The sequence below is a fragment of the Halichoerus grypus genome, chromosome 1, assembly GCF_964656455.1.
Source record: "Halichoerus grypus chromosome 1, mHalGry1.hap1.1, whole genome shotgun sequence".
Taxonomy (NCBI): domain Eukaryota; kingdom Metazoa; phylum Chordata; class Mammalia; order Carnivora; family Phocidae; genus Halichoerus; species Halichoerus grypus.
This window is the reverse complement of record NC_135712.1, coordinates 140,063,078-140,090,445: the sequence shown is the minus strand read 5'-3', so window position 1 is coordinate 140,090,445 and position 27,368 is coordinate 140,063,078. Positions and strand designations below refer to the sequence as shown.

Here is a 27,368-nt window from a genome sequence, read left to right as displayed (position 1 = left end):
ACCTATACACAAAAAAATATAGCAGGCAACAAAAACTGACTGTGAAAAGGCCAAGATATCAGCTTTAACACAGGCTTCAAAGAAACCATTGTAAGTATGTTCAAAGAACTAAAGGAAGGTGTGCCTAAAGAAGGTAAAAGAAGCTATGGTAACAATGTCTAATCAAATACATAATATCAAAAAAGATGTAGAAATTATAGAAGAGATCCAAATGGAAATTCTGGAGTTGAAGAGCATTATAACCAAAATGAAAAATTCACTAGAAGCATTCAAAGTAGTTTTGAACCTGCAGAAAAAAAGAATCAGTGGATTTGAAGATAAATTGATAGGAACAATGAAATCTGAAGAACAGAGAGAAAAAAGAATGAAAAAAAATGAACAGAGCCAGAGAAATGTGGGATACGATTACGAGCATCAACATATCATGATAAGAGTACCAGAAGAGAAGAGAGAAAAGAAGAAGCAGAAAAAATATTTGAAAAAATAATTGCTATAACTTTTCCAAATTTGCTGGAAATGGGTAATATACACATCCAAAAAGCTCCATGGACAATATAAGGTAAGGTAAGCATGAAGAGATTTAACATAGACACATCATAGTAATAATGCTGAAAGATGAAGACAAAGAGAAAATCTTGGAAGTGGCAAGAGAAAAATGACTTATGTACAACAGAATCTCAGTAAGATAAACAGCTGACTTCTCATCAAAAACAAAACCAATGGGGTTCAAAAGGCAGTAGGATAGTATATCCAAAGTGCTGAAAGAAAAAATTGTCAACCAGGAATCGTATATCCAGCAAAACTATTTTTGAAAAATGAAAATGAAGTAAAGACATTACCAGATAAACAAAAAACTAATAGAATTTATTTGCTTGCTGATTTTCCTTACGAGAAATACTAAAGGAAGTTTTTCTACCTGAAAGTAAGTGATCCAGACAGTAATTTGCATGTATTCAACAAACAAGCAACTGTAAATATAATTTTAAAAAACAGTATAAATGTATATTTAAAGTAATTTAATAAAACTATGTATATAATTGAACTATTGGGCCTATAACATATAGAAATGTATTATATTTGACAATAATATTACAAAGGAGGTGGGTGGTAGCAAAGCTGTATTGGAAACATGAACAACAACAACAAAAATGACACAGGTGGTAAATTTGAATCCACAGGAACAAAGGAAAAGAACATGAAATTATTTATTTATTTATTTATTTTTAAAGTTTTTATTTATTTATTCAAGAGAGACAGAGAGAGCAGAGGCAGAGGGAGAAGCAGGCTCCCCACCGAGCAGGGAGCCCAATGCGGGACTCGATCCCTGGACCCTGGGATCATGACCTGAGCTGAAGGCAGACACTTAACCATCTGAGCCACCCAGGCACCCAGGAACATGAAATATTTTAAAAGAGAGTATAACAAAATCTATAATTATATACTTGCTCTGCTTTCTTTTCTTAGCTTCTTTAGTAGATATAAAATTATATAAAGTAATGGTTTTAACAATGTATTTTAAACTTGCTCAAGAATAAATAGAAGATATGAGAATACCTATAAAAAGTAAAGAGATAGAATTAGTAATCAAAACATGTCCTGCAAAGTAAAGCTTAGTCCCTAATGGCTTCACTGGTGAAATCTATCAAATGTTGAAAGGCAAATGAACAATCTTTCAAAAACTCTCAAAAAAGAAAGAAGAGGTAATACTTCACAATCAAGTCTATGAGGCCAGTATTACCCTGATACTAAAAACAGACAGACATCACAGGAATAGAAAATTACAGATCAATATAACTTATGCATATAGATACAAAATTCCTCAACAGAATACTAGCAAACCATCCAGCAACATATCAAATAGACCATGCAGTATGACTTAAATGGGATGTTTCCCAAGAATATAAGTTTAACACCCAAAATCAATTAATATAATGCATCATGTTATTAGAATAAAGTACCAAAAAAATATGATCATCTCGATAAATGCAGAAAGAGCATTTGACAATATCCAACACTACTTTAAAATAAATATATTCAATAAACTATGAATAGGAGGGAACTTTCTCAACCTGATAACAGCATCTACAAAAACTCACAACTATCATCATACTTAATAATGAAAGACTGACTTCTTTCTTGCTAAGATCAGAAATAAAACAAGGATATGTGCTCTCACCATTTCTATTAAACATTTTACTGGTTTTCCATCTAGAGCAGTTGGCAAGAAAGTGAAATAAAATGCATTTAGATTGGAAAGAAAGTAATAAAGCTATATTTGTAAATGACATAATCCTGTACATAGAAAATCTTAAGGAGATCATTAAAACCATTAGAACTGGGGCACCTGGGTGACTCAGTAGGTTAAACATCTGCCTTCGGCTCAGGTCATGATCTTGGGATCCTGGGATCAAGCCCCACATTGAGCTCCCTGCTCAGCAGGAAGTCTGCTTCTCCCTCTCCACCCCCCCTCCTGCTTGTGCTCTTTTTCTCAAATAAATAAATAAATAAATAAAATCTTTAAAAAGCAAAATAAACAAACAAAAAACATTAGAACCAATGAAAAAGTTCAGCAAAGTTGCAGAGTACAAGCTCAATATACAAACTCAGTTGTAATTCTATACACTTGCAATGAGCAATCAGAAAATAAAATTAAGAAAACAATTCCATTTACAATTACATTAAAAAGAATAAAATACTCTAGAATGAATTTAACAAAAGAAGTGCAAAACTTATATTTTGAAAACTAGAAAATATTTGTTGGAAGACATTCAAGAAGGGCTAAATAAATGGAAAGACATTCCATGTTCGAGGACTGGAAGATTGAATATTGTTAAGATTGCAATACTTCCAAAATTATCTACAGGATTCAACACAATTATTATGGAAATCCTAACTGACTTCCCCCAACCCATTCAGCCCAATTCCCTCAGTCCCAAAGGATCTTAAATGCTTAAAGGATCACCTTGACCACCAATAAATTGACTGTTTGTCTTTAAAGTTTGTAACGATATAGACTTCTCTAATTGTAGAAGTAATACATGCTTATTGAAAAACAAATCAGACAAATCCATGGCTGACTTTCTGAATGCTTTTGGCATTCACCCTGACACTTCGGCTCTCATAGAGTTGAAAGCAACCCCATCCCCACCTCCACTGGTGTTCCCGGGTATTTATTGGGTTCTCAGAGAGTAATATAATATGTACAATATTGTTGTATAATATGTCGTATAATATTTAAGGGACCCCGTACTGTTTGTATCTCCCCTCAAAGTGAGTTCCCTCTGACAAGGACACTTCTTCCAGAGGTTGGACTAAATTTTATTCTTTGATGCAATCCCTTGAAGTGCCATGATTCAAGGATCATAATTCTGGCATAGTGAGAAAGAGCCATCTGTCTCAAAATCTTTGTTATTTCTCCCAGGAGGCACAGCAGGGCTTTGGGTATCCTATCATGGAGGTTCAGAGTTTTTAGACAGGAACAACTTCAAGCTTGCAAGTGAGATCTAAATTCACTAAGTTTATGTTGGTCTGCACTCAAGTAGTTTTCTGTCTAGGTGAAAAAAATAGCTATGTTTGCAAAACTACTTGAAGAGGAGGCATGTCTTATTAGGAATTAGGCTGTTAATCTCAAATTTGGCTGAATGGTGATAGGCTTTGGAAAATTATAGGATCTACTACTAGATTTTGAGTTCCAGAGTGCAGAAAATGTTTATGTTTGTGGCTCCCTTTCTGGTACTGTGTTCAACACACTCAGGACCCAGTAAGTATTAGTTATTATTTTCAAATCTTCCCTCTCCACTCCAAATTCCATTTGGCTTCAAGTCTTATTGATTGTAACTTGTAAATATCTTGAATATATCATTTTGTCAATTAAAATATTTTAATCTAAGTCCTTGTTCTGGTAATGTATTGCTGGAGAGCCATCCCAACTTGGTGGTGTCAGCAACAATCATTTTATTATATCTCATTATTCTGTGGATCAGGAATTCACAGAGGAGTTAGCTGGCTGGTTCTTCCAATCTACTTGGCCATTTAGTGGTATTCAGCTGATCTAGTCTGGAGGGTACAAGATGGCCTCGCTCACATGTCTTATAGATTTGTAGCCTCTCCATGCAACGTAGTCCTCATGGCAACTGAGGACTTGAGACCAAGGCAGAAGTTGCCAGTCCTCGTAATGACTAGGTTTGGGCTAAGTGTCATGTCACTTTGGTCATAACCTATTAGTCAAAGGAGTCAGAGATTCTAGAAAGGAATGGATCCTCCTGCCTATCCAGCTGTCTTTAACCTGCTGTAGTCCTCTTCTCTTGCCTGACATCGTACCACAGGCTCTTCTAATCATAGTCTATCAATCATATGTCTAAGAAATTTTCTTTCTATTGAAGAAAAATGTAAAGCCCTAATTATTTTCTTTCCACACACCACATTATTTATTGTCTGGCTGCTGCCGATGTAATTATACTCAGACTTTGTATCATAACAGAAAACTTTTTATAATCTAGTGCCTGTATTCCAAATGTCATTTTCCAGCACTTTTCTATAAGAACGTCTATCAGTCTCAAAACATACAATGTCGTTTCAGGGCTCCAGGCCTTGCACACACTTCTTTAATCTGCCTGGAGTGCTCTCTCCCTATCTCTTACCTCCTTGACTTCCCCAGGCAGAGGTGGTCTTCCCAGAACTCTGAATTTCTAGAGAATGCTGTTCATTTACTATAGCTTTTGTCACATTGTATTGCCTTTTATCCATTTATATATGTCTCTTTTTTTCTCTGTATCTCTCTCTGACTATACACATTCTGAGAGCAGAGATCATTTCTCATTCATCTTTCTATCCCTAGCGTTTTAGCACAGTGCCTAGCATATAAATCACAAATAGATCTACAAAATGAATAAATAGAAGGAAAAAAACTGGAAGAGCTATGGTAGCAAAAAAGTCAAGTGCTCCTAATAACCTGACATTTTCCATTCTTTTCCAGAAGGTGTCAAAGGTGAACAGAAGAGCAAGGTGTGCTGAAGTGCCACATATGCTTCAGAAGTCACTAAGCACCTGTCCATAGACACAGCATCCATATTTCCAGATTGAACATGACATATGATATTTTGATTCTTGCTTCCTCCACATATTTCCATCTAGTCATTTACTTTAGAATTTCAACCTTCTAACACTAATACCATACACATTTTGTAAGTGTAGTGAAGATAAAAAGGTGAAGTTAACTTTACAAATGCTCCTGCTATTATCTATAAGAATGCAATAGGTATTGCATAAATGAGTTATGGACACAAAACTATCATACCCCTTTTGCCCCTGATACAAGAGACCTATCTTTTGATATTATAACTCTTCATTTCATACTTTAATAATTTAATTACTAACAAAATTAATAACACCAGATTGTGCTGACAAGTGTTGCAATCTCCGGATAAGGGATACATTATTTGGGCAAGTGTACAATGATTTAGATCTCAGTCGTGTGCTAGAGAAGAACATATAATTATAGCCTGAAATATTTGTTTTACTTCCCCAAGTATGAGATGTGTTACATACTCTCCTAAGTGAATTTTCTACTTTTCATCAGTCATTTTGTTCTAAAATGAAAGAGATAATTGGATACGAGGAGTGGATTATAATCAGGTGAACACCCATCCCACTTTCCCCAGAATAATCCTGTTTATGTTTGCTAACTTTATATAATTAATAATAGAATTTTCTTTCATTCTCTGAAGTGTCCTGGTTTGGATTAAAAATCATATAGATGCCCCAATGATAATTAACTAGACAAATTATTCCTATTGCATAGTGCCAGCATGGGCAGTTGTAGTGGCTTTCAAACTTCTTGGCCAAAACTCACAGGGAGAAATACATTTTTCATCATCACATAGTGCACACATACACACAAACACATGCACACGCATGCTCGCACACATGCACACACCCCATAGAGCAAAAGCTTAAGGAAACAATACTTGGATATTTTCAAATCTAATCTAGCCTATTTTTAATTTTAAAAACTCATGACACTTGAATTGATTTCCTATTCATGGCTTAAAAAACATCAATATCCTAGATGTATCTTGAGGTTGTAGAACATTCTTTCTGGTGATTCTCCTTCACTGGGTGATCTTGTGCAAGTTGCCAGATTTCTCTGAACAACACTTTCATGGTCTGTAAAATGAATGTCATAACTATCTCAAGGTGGTAGAAAGAGTTAACTGAGGTGATGTGGTGAATGAGCCTGGAATCTAGTAGACAATAAATGTTAGTTTCTTTTTCTTTCTTAAGCTTCTAAACCAACAAGACCCAGCTAAAGTTCACAGGTTTTTAGTAGTGAAAAAACATTTCTCTTAGCCCCTTGACCTCTAAAGTTTAGTCAGAGTTTTGTTTAACCACTGACAATAACACTGTTTCTTCTGTGTTCAATGAATAGAGTCACTTACTTTTTGAACTACTGCTGGTCAACCCATCAGAATAGCACCAGCAACTTCTCAAAAAAAGAAGACACAAAAGAAGAAAATGTAAATTGTGATGACTATTAGACAATACTTTTTATTGAGGGGTAGGGGATGGTGAAGACATTGATCATAATAATGAATATAACATAAACAGCTTGCATTTCTGCTTCTCTTAAATTAACAGTTTTCACACATAACTCTCTCCATTAGCAGAAGGATGTGTTGGAAAATTAACCTTGAGAATAAAACAATGGACAGAAGCATAGTTTTGCAAGCAGTGATATATTTGTTTTCTGTCTTAAATGTGAAAGAAGAATATAAATGAGTATTCCGTCATATATCTGAGATATATATCATGAGCAATAACAGAAGACGGAGCCCAAGCAGGACTGCTCTGATGTCCCATAATCCAGAAGACCAAAGCAGTGATAAAAGTAAGCCTTCTCCTCCCAGGCTGGCAGAATCCAGGCCTGTGCCCAGGGTTCTATAGTTATCATTGTGTTAAGGTGGGGCAACCTCTCTGCATAGCTCCTCTGCATTGCTTGGCACCTGTTGAACCCAAGGACATCACAGTGGTGGAGGCAAGCCAGCGCCAATCATTCTACAGTTTGAGCCCCTGAACTCCAGATTGGGAGGAGAACCTCCTCCACAGAACACACAGTAGGCATCCTATCACTTGTAAGAACTCAAAGGTCATCTTGCCCCTCATCTTCACATTGAGTCTTTCAACTTTGTCTTGTTTAATATTGTTTCCCCTTGGTGAATTTTTACTCTTCAAGGAGCACTCTTGCAGTAGTTTTGTAGGCTGGGGGCCATTTTGTTTTTCTGGGTACTCTTGACTCCTCACACAGTGCTCCCTGTGCAGAGTGTGCTCAATAAATGGTGCTGATGAGTAAGTCATTCACTCAACAAGTATTTATTGAGTATCTGGTGACCAAAACAAAGATGAAGTTAACCAGTGACTTTTAAATCGCCAAACCCATTGATCATTCCTTATTGCTTATCCTCCTTTGACACTGTAGTGGCCTCCTGTGGCCTGACTCCACTTCTCAGACCCACTGCCTGACCCTCCCTGACAAGCGTTCCCTTTTTCCTTTACTATTATTCAGCAATTGTAAGGAGTTGAATCTGTCCCCAGTAGTACATGGCTTGTTTGAATTAGAGCCAGGACTAGAACTCAGGTCTATATATAATCAACAATCAAGAAACAGCCAACTCTTGATGTTTCTATTCATGGGGAGGAAACCCAGATGGACTTACTCACAATGGATTCTTCCAAATCAAAGATCCCCCCCGCCCCAGGACACAGTTAGGACACTGTCTAGCTAGAAGATATTCAGAGAAAATTCACCCCTTTACCTGCCCCAGGGAAATAGGAGAATTCAATGCCTGAGCCATTTACCCAAGAGAGTAATCCATGCTGGAAATTTTGCTTAAAGTATTCTTTTAAAAGGCCCTTCTGTCTTTATTATGACTATAAGGCTGCTGAGTCTGCCCAAGCATATGAGGTTGCAAAGAATATTTCTTTTTATTCAGACCTTGCATTCTCTATAAAATGAAAGGATTCTTGGCACATAGTTGGCAATTACTATCTAGGTTTTCTGCATAACGTAGGTTTTTTAACTAAGCTTTAACTCAATAGACATCAGGCTCCAGTGAAAATACATGTGGACTAACACGAGCAGAAATAAACACAATTCTAATCAATTTAGCTGTTGACAAAAGCATGTGGTTTCATTGCTTGGGGCCAAAGTTTTAAGAGTGGGCTCTGATTTCTCGCCGGCACACCCTTCATTTATGTGTGCAAATAGGGTAATTAAGTGTCCAATTATCAGATTTGCATTGGCAAATGGGGGCTTTGTGTGGGTAAAATTCTCCATAGTTTGGGACCAGCTGAAACTTAGGTCTTTTATTTTTGAATCAATCCTCCAACAATAACGCAGGCATGATGAAGTTCTCATCTTGCCTCAATCTGAAGCCATGGCTGGAGACTTCCCTTTATTTTGGTGATTCAGTGAAGCGGAGAGCCAAAGTTAGGATATTGAGCTTTTTCTTCCATACTCTCTACTCTGAAAAATAATTAAGCGTTTCAAGTGCTTTCAGATTGACTTTTTTTTCCCTGCAAACTCTATAGAATTGATTACTGAAGGTGAAATACCTGTAAATATTCTTTATGAAGATTTAGCCATATGTAACTAGTAGGTCATTCAACCTACTAGTCAGGTCCCATAACTTTCTCAAAATACAGGTAGGAAGTTTTCTGGATACTTTCAGTCACAGAGCTGGTCTCCTTACAGTAATTAAGATGTTCTTTTTTGGTCCAGTTCTAGTCAAGATGGAGAAAAATACTCCATCCTGTGTCTTTCTGTGAATGCATTTAAAATTCTGAATGGAATACATGGAGCAGCTCTCTGAGGAATCTGGAAAGTAATAGCAGCAGGCAGATTGGGGAAGGAAACCAGAGCTCAAACTACCCATGAGTCAGTGGTGCGGTGACCATTTCCCCGACTGGTATCTTCTGTTCTAGATCCAGAGACAGCTAGACGCCTGGAACAATGCGCCAGGTACAGATAGAACTCCAAAGAAGCCCTTGTATTTTGGCTTGAAGAGAGAGAAAGGGGGCTCCTGGTGGTCAGAGAGAGGAGAAAATGCCTTGTTTTTATTCTTCCTTTACATTCTCTGCTCCTCCAGCTCCCAGGCAATACTGTTGTGATGGTGGTGGCTCGGTAGGCACCAAACAGGAGAGCCCTTATCGCTGACTAGAAAAACTATGATTTCTCTTTTTTCTCCTCTATCTTTTTGCCATTCACCCTGGAACAGAAAAACCTGGCCCCTTCTTCTTCTTTTAGCCCTATTTTGCAAAGGGCTTGTATGAGTTTGATCACATTTTTTCTGGAATATTCCTTCTCTACATAGACTACCAAATAAACTTTTGACTGTGTATTTTACATCTAGGATAAAGCTACATCCTTGATAAAGCCTCCCCTTTCCAGAAATAGCTTTACTTACCTCTGTTATAAAAGATTTTGCTATAATATCTCATAATTATCTCTAGTTTGGAGGCTGCCATCTTCATATATGGATTCATTCCCACCCTCTGGGGCTTGGTTTAGTGCTTTCATAAGGGTTTAAGTAAAATTATCACATTTGTTGTCTTCTAAATGAAATATCACAAGAAATAGTAAAAGATATGCATTAAGTTGAGAATTAAGCACAAGAATCAAGCATAAAAGTGCCTAAAGAGAAATGAATTTATATAAATATTTTATTATAGACAGGGCTGCCATACAATGTATTGCCCAGATTGGGGAATATTTGAAAATGAAAGGGGGAAGAAGTGCTAAAATGATGAAAATACGGTATTTGATCTATAACAGATACAAACTGGAACGCATGGTAACCCTCATTATATACTTACTGGCGAATGCCCCTCATCTCTTGTTTGTTTCTTCATGATTTCTTTTCCACTCACAGCTCTAGACATGGACCTATGTGTACAAAGCCCTCTGGAAATCTACATTTTGACCTCATATCATATGCTAGACCAACTCAACTAAGAAAGAGAGGATGTGGAAACTAACATTGCACATAAAAGTATTATCTTTGTGCAGCTTCCACCTTTCTTTCCATCCATCTTTGACTCTCACCTTCTCCCAAACACAGTTTCCAAGCACAAGAGGACGATTCCCTCACACCTTATTCTAACTGCAAGTTTTAATTAGATGGAACATTGTGGTTAAGCATTCTGACTTTTAGAATCTTTCTCATGGATTAAGATCTAAGTTTTGCTATTTACTATTCATGTAACTTCAGTTCTCTTCTACTCAGTTTCTTCATCTAAAAATTTCATCTATAAATTGAAAGCAATGATGATGTACTCTCTGAGGGATGTTGTGAGCGTTTAATGAAATAATTTGCATAGCAGTGCTTAGCAGAGTGCTTAAAATAAGTGGTCAGTAGATGTCAGCTATAATTCATTGTCCAATCTGGACACTTTTTTTTTCAATTGGGACACTTTTGAGATTGAAAGGGGACTCTACTAATAATTTGTTAGGATAGCTGGGGAAAAATGAGATTATCCCAGTCAAATCAGAACATGTGTTCACCCCATCTTCTGTTTTGTGAATGACTCTCTACAGTGGTACTCTGATGACCAATTTGCACAGAATGCCATAGAAAGGAGAGCTGTTACATACTTTACACAAGCCCTAAATTCTAAGGGAGTTTTAAATCTAAAGACTTGCTTACAGATACTTTATCTCTAAAGAAAAGTCTGGTTTTTGCCAAAATATGTAAGACATTTCCAGTTTGCCCAATACTGAATTGAGAGATACTTCTTTCTAGTTAATTAGCAAGTTTGTTGTGTTAAACACCTATTGCCTTGGAGGAAGAATACTTCTAGGACGGGAGAAAAGGAAGAAGCTGGTAAAGAGCTTAATAAATGAATCTGAAACCAAACCCCCAAAGAAATCCACTGCCACCACCATCACCACCAAAAAGAAAACATGACAGTTGCTCACTGAATCCCTGAGTGAAACTAAATTTCATATTTTCAAATCCAGAATATTTTAACCAGAGTACACTTTGATAATCAATTCCAGCTAAGGCTAAATGTATGTCTTCTAAAATTATCAAACAAATTCAAACTGGAGGACCATCTGCTTTACACCAAGGTAATACTTAAAATGTGTTTTATTTGCTAGAGAAATGGATTCTCATGTAGGCACATTTGGTCTTACCCATGCTGAAGCCAAATGAATTAGACATTGTCAAGGGGCCCACAACAGCATCTTAGGCTTGGCTGAATTTCCTTTTGGGTTAATTGTTATGACTTCCATTCTTCTGAGGGAAGGAATTGAAATTACTAGGACCCTGAAGCTCTTTACCTACCCACTTAGGACTCAACAGTCTCAGCATTGAAATAATCTTCATCACACTGCACAGACCAAATGGCTAAGGTTCCTTACAGTGGAATGGATATCATTTTGACTGCTTATGTTTCCATCAGCTCCTGGCTGGCTTTCCCATTTCCCTACTTCCTCTGGAAAACTAAGGTGCGTCATGGCTCCAGTTCACCTACTCAAGCCATTACACAACTCTTCCCATAATGAAAAAAAAAAAAATCACCCTAAGTGCTATGGACTTTTCAAGGTAATTTTGTATAACTGACTATTTGAGGAACATCAGACGAGATCGGGCGCGTTCAGGGTGGTATGGCTGTAGACTATTTGAGGAATATCAAATGACCTGGTTAAATACATATTCTGTTAACTTACAAGTTAACAGAGCATCTTGCTACTGCCTCTCCTCTCCAACATTGCGTCTGAAAATTTTGGTAAGGAATTATAGTTCACTTTCTTGTGTGAAAATAGTATCTTAAGTATGAGTGCATGGAGTTGTTTATACCTTCCTTTTCCCCCAAACTAACTGATGTTGCCTTTTTAAGTAAAGTTTATTCCATTTTACTTGTAAATAATAAAGTTCTTATAATCTTCTATTGCCGGGGTTGGAAAACTACAGCCTGTAGGCCAAATCTACTTGTTTTTATAAATAAAGTTTTATTAGAACTCAAGTACAACCATTTGCTTACTTATTGTCTGTGGCTGTTTTTTCACTACAAGATGAGTTGAGTAGTTTCTGCAGAGATTAAATGGCTTGTAAAACCAAAAAATTTTACTATTTGGTCCTTTACAGAAAATATTTGCTGACACTGTCAAACATAATCATTCTAAACACTGATAGTCATTGCACAAATTTATAGAAAGTAAAATATGGTGTACTCTGTTGAATATATTCTAAATGTAGGATATATCTTAGAGATAGTTAGATCTAAGAAAGTTTATTCTTGACATCAGCTTTTATTTTTCCTTGCTTGCTGAGTTCCCATTAATCAAGATTTCTTATGTACTATACAACAAATTTCCAGTAAAGCATACTTCATGATTATATAGATTCAAATGTTCCTCATGTAAAGCTGTGTCTCCCAGTTGCATAAAAACTTGATATATCTATATCTATATCTATCTTCTTTATCCATTCATCAGTCGATGGACATTTGGGTGGTTTCCATAATTTGGCTATTGTAGATAATGCTGCTGTAAACATTGGGGTGCATGTATCCCTTTGAATTAGTATTTTTGTATTCTTTGGGTAAATACCTAGTAGTGCAATGGCTGGATCATAGAATAGTTCTGCTATTCTGAAAAACAATATGGAAGTTCCTCAAAAACTTAAAAAAAAAAGAAAAGAAAGAAAATGTAGATTCTTAATAGTAGGTGGGGCAGCAGTGGGGGAGGCAGATGATGCTGATGTTGGTCCATTGAGTAATAAAAGTTGTGGTTTGGAATGTGTGCATGTGTATGTGAGTGTGTATGTGCACACACATATCCCTAATATGTCCATTATTGTTCTAAGAGCCAAACTTGTCTTCTCTTTGAGTATGCCTGGCATACTCAACTGTAGGAAAATTTCCCTCTTGTTTGTGAAGGATTTCTAATGAACTGCGTGCACAAGGACCCTCCCCTGCTGACTCATGCACACTGAACCCTGCTTAAGCTGTCAAGACAGTTCTCTGTGCTGTTAGCTCAGGTTTCTGCTCAGATGTGCTTGTGCTGCTAGCTCCAGAGGGGCTTCACTGATAATGGCAGCTGAGGGCATTCAATTAGCACATTTCAGGTTTCTCTGGTCATGGACACCTCATCATTTCTTTACTTAGGGATCTTTTCCTTTTTCCAAATCATTAGGCATCTCTTCCATGTTACTTTTCACTTTCCAGCCTGTAGTGGATAAGGATTCTATTTTAATACCATCTCACAACACATCTGTGTGTTCGGGTAATTTAGGGAGGAGCCAGGTGCTAACTTATTTTTTAAAGTAAAGTTTCATTTTTCTGAATCCCACTAAGACATTGATCCTGCCTCCTGTCTTTACTCGAATCCAGTGAAACCTCAGCATTAATAAATAGGTGTGATGAAGGCTGTGTCTGGAGATGGAAACTGAGTCTGGGAAGACAGGGAGGAGAAAAGGATGGGGACAAAGACGGAAGACTCCTCAGGTTCACACCTGCAAAGTAAAAGGTAAAAACCACTGCCTTTGGGAGAGAGATAGTGAGTTCCTCATTTTGTCCTGAATCCCAGTATCTCAGGAAGGAAAAACTCAAGTAGGGCAAAGGTGAGATCTGGTGATGCTTTCTCTGATGTAAGTTGGGAGGGAGGATTCCCTGGTTCAGGGCTTCTCAAACTTTAACATGCATGGGAATTCTCTGGAGATCTTACTAAAAAATGCAGATTTTCATTAGTTAAGTCAGGGTGGGGTCAGAATTTGTGCATCTCTAACAAGCTCCCTGGTGATGCTTACGTTGCCAATCAGGGGACCACACTTTGAGATGCAAGGCCCTACTGGCATACATGTAGGGCCATGGTTCTCAACCTTGACTTCTCATTAGAAGCGCCTGGAAAGCTTTAAAAAAAATCCCAATGCTCAGGCCTCACCAGAGACCTATTATTAAATCAGAAACCATGGTATGGGATCCAGACATCAATAATTTTGAAAGCTTCTTGAGTGATTCCCATGTGCAGTTGCCTGGGATGAAGAGGAATGGGAGGAAACAGAATCATTTCTCAAAGTGTGGTCCCAGGACCAGCAGCATCAGCATCACCCAGGAAACTGTTAGAAATGCAAATTCTTAGACCCTCCTCTAGGCCTACTTAATCGGAAAGTAGAGCTGGGACCCTGTTTTGTTAAGTTTTTCAGATGATTCTAGCACACACTAAGATTTGAGAACCACTGCTTTATATATTTAGCCTCTCAGACTAGTGTGATGGTGGGAACAAATACATTCTAAATGTTAACATGGCTTCAAGCTGTGTCTGTTGAGAACCCACGTACCAGCTATTGAGTGCTTACTATTTGCTAGGTAAAATGCCAAGCAATTGACTTACAGTATCTCACTTATTGGCTTAACATCCTGGACAGGTGAATATTAATGTTCCCATAGCACAAATGAGGAAACGGAAGACTACAGAGGTTTGGCAATTTGCCAAACGTCACAGAGCGGGGGAATTAGTATTTCATACCAGCTCTTTCTGATTTCCGTGCTATCTCCTAACCTAGGCTAGGCTTCAGGCGGAATGAACAGAAGTGTAATTCACTCATTTTGTAACCATTGTGAGCATGCAAGACATGTTAGGTATCAAGCTACAGCTGTCTAAAAGTTATCCTTGCTGTCATGAGGTTTCAGAGAGGAAAACTGGCCATTAACGCATAGACAGATGCATTCTATAATAGATTAAGTAGCTTGTGCTATGGGTAAAAGTACCTTCTTGGGAACTGGAAGGTGGGGTGGCAGGATGTTTTAGGAAGAAGCCCAGAGAAAAAAGGCGAGTGTGACACCCCAGCATGGTTGGGATAGTATTCTGATTTAGAACAAGTCAACTTATTTTTAAATTCCTTTCGTAACTGCTTCAGTTTGGTTAAAAATATCCACTAGATTTTTATTTAAAAGCTATTCCTTTTCTTTTTTTTTTTTTTTTAAGATTTTTATTTATTTATTTGAGACAGAGAGAATGAGAGAGAGAGAGAGAGCACATGAGAGGGGGGAGGGTCAGAGGGAGAAGCAGGCTCCCTGCCGAGCAGGGATCCCGATGCGGGACTCGATCCCGGGACTCCAGGATCATGACCTGAGCCGAAGGCAGTCGCTCAACCAACTGAGCCACCCAGGCGCCCCTAAAAGCTATTCCTTTTCTATCAAATACTGAATTTCCTGTGATATTGAAACCTGATCAGTTTATTCTCCATTTTCACACATGGCTTTCACTGAACTAGAATGAATATTGTAATAATTTTTGTTTGCGTGTTTGTTTTTCAGATCATGAGATGGAAGAAGAAAGTTCACCAAGTCAATGAAACAATTTTTAGGAAAATTACAGTTCTGCGAAATGCCAGGATTTAACTGTTAATGTCATTTGGAATTAGATAATCCATTGCTAGGGTCCTGTGGCCTTGTTGAAGCAACAGCAAATCAGTGAGGCTCCATGACTGGAACTGGTTGGGTAAAGTACTGTTTTTCTTTGGAATAAATGCAGAACAAATGTCTGAATAATTTAACATCGTGGCAGGACCAGTTGAGGCAGAAATGTAATAACCATGTTTTCATCAGTGTTTGGAATTAAGGTAACCTCTCCCTTAGGTTAAGAAAAAAAAATAACAAAAGAACTTAGGGGGGAAAAAGTACCATCTTATCCCACTCAGGCTCATTCTCATGGAAGTGTGGTACATGCATGAAGCTGGGGATTTGACTGCTGTCCCTGGTCCCCACCGCTTTCTCCTCCTTTTCCCCTCCTACCTTTTCCACCTTGGAGGTTTCTTTCCAGATACAATATTACCCATTTGTCTGAGTTGTCAATAACTGGCCTTAAACATTCGTATTCGTGTTTTGTGAGTAGAACCTAAACTTTGGGACCACACAGACCTGGATTCAGTTCATAGATTTCCACATGTACCAACAGAGGTTAGTCATTTAACCTCTCTATGCCATGGGTTCCTTGTCTATAAAATGAGGGCAATAATGTCTACCCAGCAGGATTTGAAAAGGTAGCAGAGGTAATAATTTGAAACTATTAAATCAATGAATGAAATCACCCCTTTAATTCATGCTCTTTTGTAATCTTTGATTTTCGAGGCTGTATTGGGAGGCATATCACCTCAGAAGAGAAAACAAGTAATGCCTATAAAATAAGTAAACAAGTAAACAGATAAATAATTTATTGTTTATCTTCTAATCTCAAAGCTAACTTCCTTTTTAACTTCTTCTCTCTTTTTCTTCATCCCTCCCTCCCATCCTTCCTTCCCACCTTCCTTCTTGTTTATTTTTTAAATTTACATATAGTAAATTTGACTTTCCTTTTTGTGTACAGTTTTATGAATTTTTTTCACAGATTTTATTTTTTGAATAGTTTCAGATTCATAGCAAAATTAAAGGGAAACAATAGAGATTTCCCATATGCCTCTTGCCCCCACACAACATAACCTCCCCACTATCACCACGAGTGATATATTTGTTATAATTAATAAAGCAACATAAACACATCCTGATCATCCAAAGTCCATAGTTGATGTGAGGGCTCACTCTTGGCATTGTACATTCTATGGGATTTGACTACTATATAAAGGCATGCATACACATTATAACGACATTATAGTATTATAAAGAATAGTTTCTCTAACCTAAAAATCTTCTTCTTCTGCCTTTTTATCCCTCCCTTCCCCCAACCCCTAACCCCTGGCACACACTGATCTTTGTACCATCTCCGTAGTGGTCTTTTTGCGAAGTTGTCTTTTTGCAAAGTTGGAATCCTTTTCCTTGTAACCTTTTCTGATTGGCTTCCTTCACTTAGTAATATGCATTTAAGTTTCCTCCATGTGTTTTCACGGCTTGACAGCTCATTTCTTTTTATTGCTGAATAATATTCCATTGTCTGAATGTACCACAGTTTATTTATCCATTCATCTACTGAAGGATATCATGGGTGCTTTCAAGTTTTGGCAATTATAAATAATACTGCTATAAACATCTGTGTGCAGGTTTTTATACACCTACAGACATAAGTTTTTGAATCATTTAGGTAAATACCAAGGAGTGCTATTGCTGGATTGTATGGTAAGTGTATGCTTGGTGTAGTAAAAAACTGCCAAACTGTCTTCCAAAGTCGCTGTATCATTTTGTGTTCCCACCAGCAGTGGGAATGTATTCTTCCACGTCCTTGCCAGCATTTGGTAGTGTCGGAGTTTTGGACTTTTGTCATTCTAATAAGTGTGTAGCGGTATCTCATTGCTTTAATTTGCATTTCCCTGACAGCATATGATAATGAGCATCTTTTCCTATGCTTATTTGCCATCTGCATATCTTCATTCTATGAGTTTTAACACATGTACAAAAATAGTTCCATTATCCCAAATGAAGTGGTCCTCAATCAGTGAGTGACAGGAATTGGTGTATAAACTTCCTCAACCCTTGATTGAGTAAGTCTGAACGTGTTCTCTGTACCAGTACCCAGAGTTTTCCCATGGGATTAAGGTCGTTACCCACAGTGGTGACTGGTCTATAATGCATTTTCTCACTGTCTTCCCTTCCCTCTCTCATTTCCCCAGTCCTCTTTTGGTGTTCTCTGCCTCTCCCAAATGAACTAGATCCATTTGAATCCTTGCCTGCTTTTGAGGAACCTAAATTAGGACAGTCGGTGTGCAACAAGAACTCAGCATAGGAAGTAAGGGAGTCTGGCTAGGCAGGAAGAGGAAGGGGCAAGCCCTGTTTCTGGCCCAGGGCAGCGCTGAACAGAAGAAAGAGAAGAAAGCTAAAGAGAGGAGGTCAATGCCAAGATTCCCATTTCTCTCACTCCTGGTCCTGCACGTAAAATAAGAGGACAATAGAAGTGGTCAGATAGGTATAGGAGACACCATGACACCAATTTTGTGGTCTATTTCTCTAGACATAGCTAAGATCCTAGGACGATCCCCATAGTCATGTCTGTACGCTGTCCTCATAGAGTGGGATTGGAAATACACCACTGGCTGATGGAGAAACTGGAGAGATAAGCCTGAGGAAGTGGGCTTCTCTGCCTGGCCTGCTCCTGATCTTCCTACCAGTCCTGATGTGCAGACACTGAGGCTCAGAGACAGGCAGTGGACTGGAATACACCTTGGGATGCGTGTGTGAACACCTCATAAGCAGAGTCAATAGGCCAGGACCAGTTTCTAGAAGTAAGCCAACAGGAAGTGCCAAATGGCTGGTGAGGATATGATTGTTCTTCAGTCCACGCAGCTGACCAACCAGCCATCCCAAGGCAGAGGCTTGCAGGGATCTGAGACTTACCACATGAGTCTGCGGTCCCCATTCTCTATTGGCACCTGGCATATGAGCTCCAGACACCACCTTCAAAAGGAGCAAGGGGACAGAAAGGAGATCTAAAAGACAGCATATATCAGACAGACACCACACACCCAAAGAGGCTGTTGAAACTGGAAGAGAATAAAAAATAAAATTAGCCCAGTCTGACATTTTAATGTTGTTTCTCCCCCAGAGAACTATGAAGATTCGATTGGCCATAAACAAAGAAGCTGAAATTTCTTAGTACAGAAATGCCGTGAAGCACCATGAGAAAATTTACAACCCACTACATAAAGATTAGACATAAGGGATAGGAGGCACCCAACCAAGCATGTGGCCCAGGTAAGAGCTCAGGAACTGGTGGCTCTGTCATTGACGCCACATGTGATGATCTGAATTTGCTAGAATAGGAACCTATAGTAGCTGATCTAGCGGGAGCAGTGGGAATGACAAGTCTTGGTTCTACTGTTGTTCTTTCAAAAGACCCCAGTTCTAGAGCAGCTTCATGTTCAGGATTCTACATAATGGCCTTTTAGTCGGATGGAGCGCTGGATTGGTTCTGGGGCTCCTGTTGATTGAAAGTGTGAGGCAAGTCCTTTCCAAGTCTTGAGAGTTTGATTTGATTAACTAGTATTGATTAGTTTGTGTTAGAACTCCTTTATATGAAGAGTTGGTGTTCAAATTCACTAAGCCAGCCCAAGCCTCAGTGAGGACTGATCTGAGAAACCATTTGCTTGCTCTTTCTCCCATTAGTTTTAAATTGAACACCACAAGAGGCATAAAACAACAACAAAGGCTGTAATGCGCAGCTGAAAGGTTTTGGTCCAGTTTCTTGCCTTCTTCTTGCCACTAAAGGCAGATTAAAAAGGCATCATTTTCTTTGACATCTGTAGTATGCAGTCACCTTGCCCATTAGATTCAGACTGGGCGAAAGAACAGTGAGAGAGGGACGGGCTTAAGGGGAAATTTGCATATACATTTCCATTAGGGTTAAAGACATTTAAATCCACATTACCCTGGACCAGGGAATAATGAATGCACCATTATGGACAAGGCTTAGCGTGTGTTGCTGCTGCATTTGGCAGGTTCAAGTCTTGCTCTGGGTGTAATATTTTGTGACTCATTTTTCCTCAAGCATAGAGTAATAGGCTTTAACTTTGCTAAGCTTTTCTGCCAGCCCTTCGCCCCCTGCTGTTCCATTATATTGAACTTGTAAGCAGGACGCTCTGTCCGGCTCACCCAGATTACCGCGGCAATACGGCCCCGCTGAGGGGCTGGTGTCAGGATAAGTGTTAGGGAGGGAGCTCCCCATCTTGGCATGCTGTTCTCATCTTATTAAATTCAGCTTTGTGGAAGCAGGGAGCCTGCCTCTCAGTCACACTGGCTCAAGCCTGATCCAACTGCTACTGTCAGACAATATGAAAATAGGAACCACCACAGCTAACGGCAGGTGCTGCTTCACAGCTGAAAAAAAAAAAAAAAAAAAAAGAGAGAGAGAGAGAGAGAAAGAAAAAGAAGAAGTCTGAGGGGTTTATATTATGATGATGATTTCACGAGCCTGTGTGAGTGTGTGTTATTTTACTCTTTTAGAAACACTTCACCAGATCGAAGGCTGGATTCAGAAAGCCTCGTGGTTTTGAGAAATGAAACAAGTCTCCGTGCCTTCAGCAGTGGGTGCATACGTGTTGGGGAGTTGTAGATGGAAGGCTGCTTTTATCAGGGTTCTTCACTCTAGGTTCCAGGGCATCTCATATTTAAATATTTAAATCCGCCCCCCCCCCCAAAAGCACTTTTGAATCCCTCCGAGTCAGGAATGTCCATGTAATAATTTAAGATTTGTATGTTTGTGTAACAAGGCAGCAGAGGGTCTGGTTAGAGATATGAAATTAATGAACAAAACAGAAAATCCAGCCCTAGATATAAGTCATTGTGTGGGTTTGAGAGTCCTCATCTTCACTCCAAATTTCTGCCTTAACATGTGCTTTGGTTGTGTATTGCAGCAACTCAAACCACTCCAACATTTCGTGGCTTAAAATGACAGCCATTGTATTGTTCTTTACATTCTGTGAGTTGGCATTCTGAAGAGTGGATATTTGAATGAACGAAGTCAGCTTAAGCCTCAGCAAGGACTGACTTCCGGGATCACTTGCATGTTATTTCCCCCACTCATTTCACATAGACTCGGTTAGATGGTTCTTCTGCTGGTCTCACTAGGGTCTCCCCAGAGCTGCAGTCCAGTGGATAGGGCTTGAGTATTCAGGATTTGTCACTCACGAATCTGGCATCTTGGCAAGGACACCTAAGCTGGGGCCTCAGCTGGTGGGGGCAGAGGGGGGGCGTTGTTGGCTCTCTCTTTCTCTCCTTCAGTTGGTCTTTACGTCTGATGTCTCCACATGGTCTCTCCAGCAAAGTAGCTGGATCTCTTACTCTGTGGCTCAAGGCTGCTAGGCCTTCTTATAGGTTTAGGCCTTGGAAACTTCCTGGTGTCACTTGCCCTGCATTCTCTCAGATGAAGGGAGTCACAGTCTTAGCCCAGATTCAATCTCCAAGTGGATTACACAAGGGCAGGAAAACTGGGAATTGTGCCTCATTTGCAGCCATCTTTGGACACCAACTAACATATCATGTTATGTACTTTGCTCTTCAGTCTCCAACAATAATGCATGATATACCTTCTTGCTTGGATAATTTAGTCAATTATTCTGTAATTCTTTCAGTTGAATGCAAGTTTTAACCCTTTGGCTTAGGTATTCATGAAATGGCATTCCTGTTGCAGTATAAAGCTCATTTTGAGATACTTGAGACTCCATTTAACTAAGGTGTGTGTGTGGTTGGATAGAAAATGAGAGTAGGGGAATGGGAAACCAAGTCACTACGTGCTTGAGTCAGGATGAAGCCATAGATATATCTTTCAACAGTATCCTTAAAAAGTAACATTGAATGTATTGGGCCTTATAATCTAGAAATCTGGAGAGGGATTCAAGGAACACGTGACCAAATGCAACCCTTCAACATCACCACAAATTCCACTGTTTGCCTCTGCTTGACCCAGACAGCTGGATGGGTGGTGAGACCCTGTGGGGAAAATTGATGTGGGACTCTCTTCCGTGTTGTCTGGGTTAACTCCTTTGTGGAACCCCAAGCAAGAATTTACCTTATGGAGGTTGACAAACTCCAGGGAGAAGGTCATCACTGGCCTTTCATGAGAGTGCTAGGTATCCCTAGTCCCCAAGAGGCCAAGAAGGAACTGAACAAAAGCATAGAGTATTGAAAAGGAAACAAGGAGAGTGGAAAGCAGGGATGTTCCTCCATCTAGGTGTCTCAGCAGGGGCTCACTGTTAAATTGGAGGCCATGAGGCAGGACCACTTCACTTCCCCTTGGTAAACACACCTGAGCCCCAAGGAACCTACAAAGAAAAGTAACAAACCTCTATTTAAAAAAAATTAATAGAATTAATAAGACAATTTGGTAAGTTTGCTATAAACACCAAGAATATTTTCAGTAAGGAACAGCTTTCATAAATTCTAGCAGTGTTCGAAGGACAAGACAAGTCTAGGGTTCTCCTACTACACCGCCTTTGTAGCTCCCTCCCTCAATCTCATAGATTCTAGGCTTGAGTATCTGAAACTGAGAACGGAAAACATTTCACTCATAATAACTACAAAAATGAAAAAAAAAAAACCGTTCAAGATAGTTTCTCACAAACTTATTATTTACATTTAAGACAATTCTAATTAAAAATCAAATTTCTTCCTTGAATTTAGATAAAATTATGTTAAAATTTTTAAGAAAGAATAACTCCTCACGAATAACCAAGATAATTATGCAAAGAGAATGTAGTGCCTTCGTCAATACCTGCTGTAAACTAGGGCTGGATAATATACCACTATGGACTAACCGTAATTCATTTAGCCAGTCCCCTGACGATGGCTAATCATAGCTAAAATCAGTAAATATCCTTATACACATGTCCCATGTACTGGTACATATATTCTTGTGGGACAGACACCCAGGATCAGTGTTTGCTGATTGCCATTCATCTCTGAACTTAGCTGGGATAAGGAAAGGCTTTCTTGTTGCACTGTTGGCTGACGTACCTCTTCCATATCTTGCACAGTTTCTTTTTTTTAATAAAGAGTATTCAAGGAATTTTCATCAGATGAACGTAAATAGGTATCCCCATTTTTAAAGCATTCTTCCTTTAAAATTTAGAAAGATTCCGACACACCGTCTTTGGGGTGATCCATGGTGGACGTTTTGAGGGCAGCTGTCCTGCAGCCTGCACGCCCCGGACCGCCTCCTGTGGAAGACTGAGCCGGCCGTTTAGCTTTCTCCCTTTGTCTCATAACCATGTCCACCAACAGGAATGCTAATTCACCAGCTGCCCGCCTTAACAGATTCAAGAACAAGGGGAAAGACAGTACAGAAATGAGGCGGCGCCGAATAGAAGTTAATGTGGAGCTGAGGAAAGCTAAGAAGGATGACCAGATGCTGAAAAGGAGAAAGGTAAGCTCGTTTCCTGATGATGCTACCTCTCCACTACAGGAAAACCGCAACGACCAAGGCACTGTAAATTGGTCTGTTGATGACATTGTCAAAGGCATAAATAGCAACAATTTAGAAAGCCAGCTCCAGGCTGCTCAAGCTGCTAGGAAACTGCTTTCTAGGGAAAAACAGCCCCCCATAGACAACATAATCCGGGCTGGTTTGATTCCAAAATTTGTGTCCTTCTTGGGCAGAACTGATTGTAGTCCCATTCAGTTTGAATCTGCTTGGGCTCTCACTAACATTGTTTCTGGGACGTCAGAACAGACCAAGGCTGTGGTAGATGGAGGTGCTATCCCAGCATTCATTTCTCTGTTGGCATCTTCCCATGCCCACATCAGTGAACAAGCTGTATGGGCTCTAGGAAACATTGCAGGTGATGGTTCAGTTTTTTGAGACTTGGTTGTCAAGTACGATGCAGTTGACCCACTAATGGCTCTCCTTGCAGTTCCTGATATGTCATCTTTAGCATGTGGTTACTTACGTAACCTTACTTGGACACTTTCAAACCTTTGTCGCAACAAGAATCCTGCATCCCCATTAGATGCTGTTGAGCAGATTCTTCCTACCTTAGTTCGTCTCCTGCATCATGATGATCCAGAAGTATTGGCAGATACCTGCTGGGCCATTTCCTACCTTACTGATGGTCCAAATGAACGGATTGAAATGGTTGTGAAAACAGGAGTTGTGCCCCAGCTTGTGAAGCTTCTAGGAGCTACTGAATTGCCCATTGTGACTCCTGTGCTAAGAGTCATAGGAAATATTGTCACTGGGACAGATGAACATACTCAGTTTGTAATAGTTGCAGGAGCACTTGCTGTTTTTCCCAGGCTCCTAATGAACCCCAAACTAATATTCAGAAGGAAGCTCCGTGGACAATGTCAAACATCACAGCTGGTCGCCAGGACCAGGTACAGCAAGTTGTGAATCATGGATTAGCCCATTCCGCATTCGTGTTCTCTCTAAGGCAGACTTTAAGACACAAAAGGAAGCTGTCTGGGCTGTGACCAACTATACAAGTGGTGGGACAGTTGAACAGATTGTATACCTCGTTCATTGTGGCATAATACAACCATTGATGAACCTCTTAACTGCAGAAGACACCAAAATTATTCTGGTTATTCTGGATGCCATTTCAAACATCTTTCAGGCTGCTGAGAAACTAGGTGAAACTGAGAAACTTAGTATAATGATTGAAGAATGTGGAGGTTTGGACAAAATTGAAGCTCTACAAAACCATGAAAATGAGTCTGTGTACAAAGCTTCATTAAACTTGATTGAGAAGTATTTCTCTGTAGAGGAAGAGGAAGATCAGAATGTTGTGCCAGAAACCACCTCTGAAGGCTATACGTTCCAAGTTCAGGATGGCACTCCCGGGACTTTTAACTTTTAGATTGTACAGCTGAGGCAGAAAGTTGTTTGTTGTGTACTCTGTTTGGTAGAAGTTTGTCTTACTGTTTCTCTACTAAGAACTCTTTTTAAATGTGTTTTGTTATTGTAGCACTTTTTACAACGAAACTCTACTTGACCAGTTCCAAACTGTACAAACTGTATGAAGCTCCTCCTCTCAGTGGGTTTCTTATTTCTATGTGGAATCTCCTCTCTTGCAGTGTCCTGTAAATAAAGATTAAATTCCACTCTTTTCTTAAAAAAAAATTTAGAAAGATTCCAAATTCAGGGAAGTTTTAAGAACAAAAATCTGTGCAAGAATTGAGTCTAAACTCTTCTTGTGTTTGGGGATTTTTAGAAAATTCTTCAAATCAGAAAAATTGTGAATAGCCTTTAAAACATAGACTATCAACACATTTGTTTAGTTCACTCCCAAAAGCTCTTGTATTCTTTTTTTTTTTTTTTTTAAGATTTTGTTTATTTGACAGAGAGAGACACAGCGAGAGAGGGAACGCAAGCGGGGGAGTGGGAGAGGGAGAAGCAGGCTTCCCGCGGAGCAGGGAGCCCGATGCGGGGCTCGATCCCAGGACCCTGGGAGCATATCCTGAGCCGAAGGCAGACGCTTAACGACTGAACCACCCAGGCGCCCCAAAGCTCTTGTATTCTTGTACATAATATTTTTAAATATTATTCTGAGATATCTCAATCTCACATAGAAGAATAATAAATAAAATAACTATTACCCATGTACTGACTACCCAGCTTTGTCAGATCTTAGCAGTTTGCTACATTTGCTTTAGAATTGTAAAGACAAACATTTTAAATACAATTTAAGTACCCCTGGGTACTGCTTTCTACTCTCATTTCTCTCTCTCCTTCCCGCTCTTATCCAGAGGCAATCATTACTCAGAAATCAGAGGTTATAATTTCCATGCAACTTATGTGGATTTTTACTACATTTATATGTAGTAAATAACATTTAGAACACTCCTTCATGTTTTCTTACTTTATAAAAATAGTCTCATACTATGTGTTATTCTTCTACCTGCCTCTTTAGACAGTATTGTTTCTGAAATTTATCAGGTTGATATCTGTAACTTTATCTAGTTGAACATCTATTCAATATTTTGCATATGAAATGGATCCATCCTCCTATTAAATGCACATTTCTATTGTTTCCAACTTTTTCCTATTATAGAAATAACTCTATAAACATTCTTAAACCTGTGGGTAGGTGGGAATGTTTTCTAGGGTAGTAGTTTTCAAAGAGTGGCTCAGAGTGGCCTAGAGATTTCTGAGACCAGTTCAGGACATCTGCTGGACGAAAATTATTTTCGTAACAATGACATTATTTGACTTTTGCATTCTTATTCTCTCATAAACAGCAGAGTTTTTCAGAGACTACATGGTATGTAATATCACAACAGACTGAATGTAGAAGCAGATATGAGAATCCAGCTGTCTTCTATTAAACCGGATATTAGAGTAATTTGAAAAATATAAAATAGTGTCACTTTCATACTGATTTTTTTTAATTTTGAAGAATAGAGTTGTTTTTCATCAAAATGTGTTATTTAGGTTAAGTAATGAGTTTATTGTTGTTATTTTTAAGTGAATGAATGAATAAATATTTTTAAATTTCTTGGTTTTAATTTCTAATTTAGTAAATATTAATAGACAAAAACGAAAGGAATTTGGTTCTCAGTGATTATAAAGAATAATGAATCGTTGAACACTACAACAAAAATTATGATGTACTATATGCTGGCTAACTGAACATAATAAAAAAATAAAATAAAATTAATAAAAAATAAAATACAGTATACTGACATTAAAAAAAAAAAAGAACTTAAAGGAGTTCCAATAGCAAAATGTTTGGGAATATTTGTGCATTTTGTATTGTGGGTTTTTTGTGTGTATGTGAACATATGTTTTCATTTCTCTTGGGTGAATACCTACAAGTGGAATTTCTGGGTCAGGGATAGATGTATGCTAACCTTTAAAAAAAACTGTCCCGTTGTTTTTCCAAGTGGTTATACGCTTTTACGTTCCCTCCAGCTATTTATGAGAGTTCCAGTTCTTCCACGTCCTTGTCAAATTCGCTTTTTAAATTTGTCTTTTTAATTTTAGTCATTCTAGTGGCTCTGAAATGATAACTTATGGTGGTTTTAATTTGAGGGATATCATTATAGGGACCCTTTCTCTGGGTTAAATCTGACATAGCTTTTTAAAAATGTGAAGACCCCAGGGAAAGTGTTACAGAAGGATCAACTCTGGTCTTTTCTCCTTGCTGAGAATGATTTATCAGGTTATTATCCTAAACGACAAATAATGAGTCTATGGCCATACCACCCTGAATGTACCCAATGTCATCTAAATTAAAAATAATGAGAATAAAGGCAATCAGGTGATTGCCAAGGTGGGAGGTATTGACCATTGATGAAATATGCACCAGAAAATATAGTACCTTCATATCATATCAACAGAGAGCATCACTTCGGTTAAGGCTAAGTTTTCATGAGTGGATGTTTTAAATAGGAATGTTAGTCTGGGTGTATGGTAAATAGGATGCCGATGAGGCACAAAAGACTCAAGACTGGAAACTAGCAGTGTAGTGGAAGTGCTCTAGACAAAGGATCCAGGGGACTTGAGATCGAATCCTAGTCACTCTGGAAGGATTTTAACCTCTCTGAATCTGTTTGTCACAGGAAATATGTTGACGATGAAACCTACATTTCAGAGTGGTTGAGTGGATTGAATAAGATTTAGATAATTACTTACTTTAATAAGATTAAAATAATGGGGGAGCCTGGGTGGCTCAGTCCGTTAAGCATCTGCCTTCGGCTCAGGGTCATGATCCCGGGGTCCTGGGATCGAGCCCCGCATCGGGCTCCCTGCTTGGCGGGGAGCCTGCTTCTCCCTCTCCCACTCCCCCTGCTTGTGTTCCCTCTCTCGCTTTGTCTCTCTCTTTCAAATAAATAAATAAAATCTTAAAAAGAAAAAAAAGATTAAAATAGTGGCATAGAGTGCCATGGATCTCCTATCAACTTGATCGCCAATCAAGTTAACATTTCCTATCCCTCTGTGCAATGGTGCC

General features: G+C 38.8%; 1 pseudogene; it reads left to right on the top strand.

Annotated features, from left to right (window-relative positions):
- The first annotated feature begins 22,687 nt into the window (after window positions 1–22,687).
- Window positions 22,688–24,524, top strand: LOC118535145 (importin subunit alpha-1 pseudogene; annotated as a pseudogene).
- The last annotated feature ends 2,844 nt before the right edge of the window (window positions 24,525–27,368 follow it).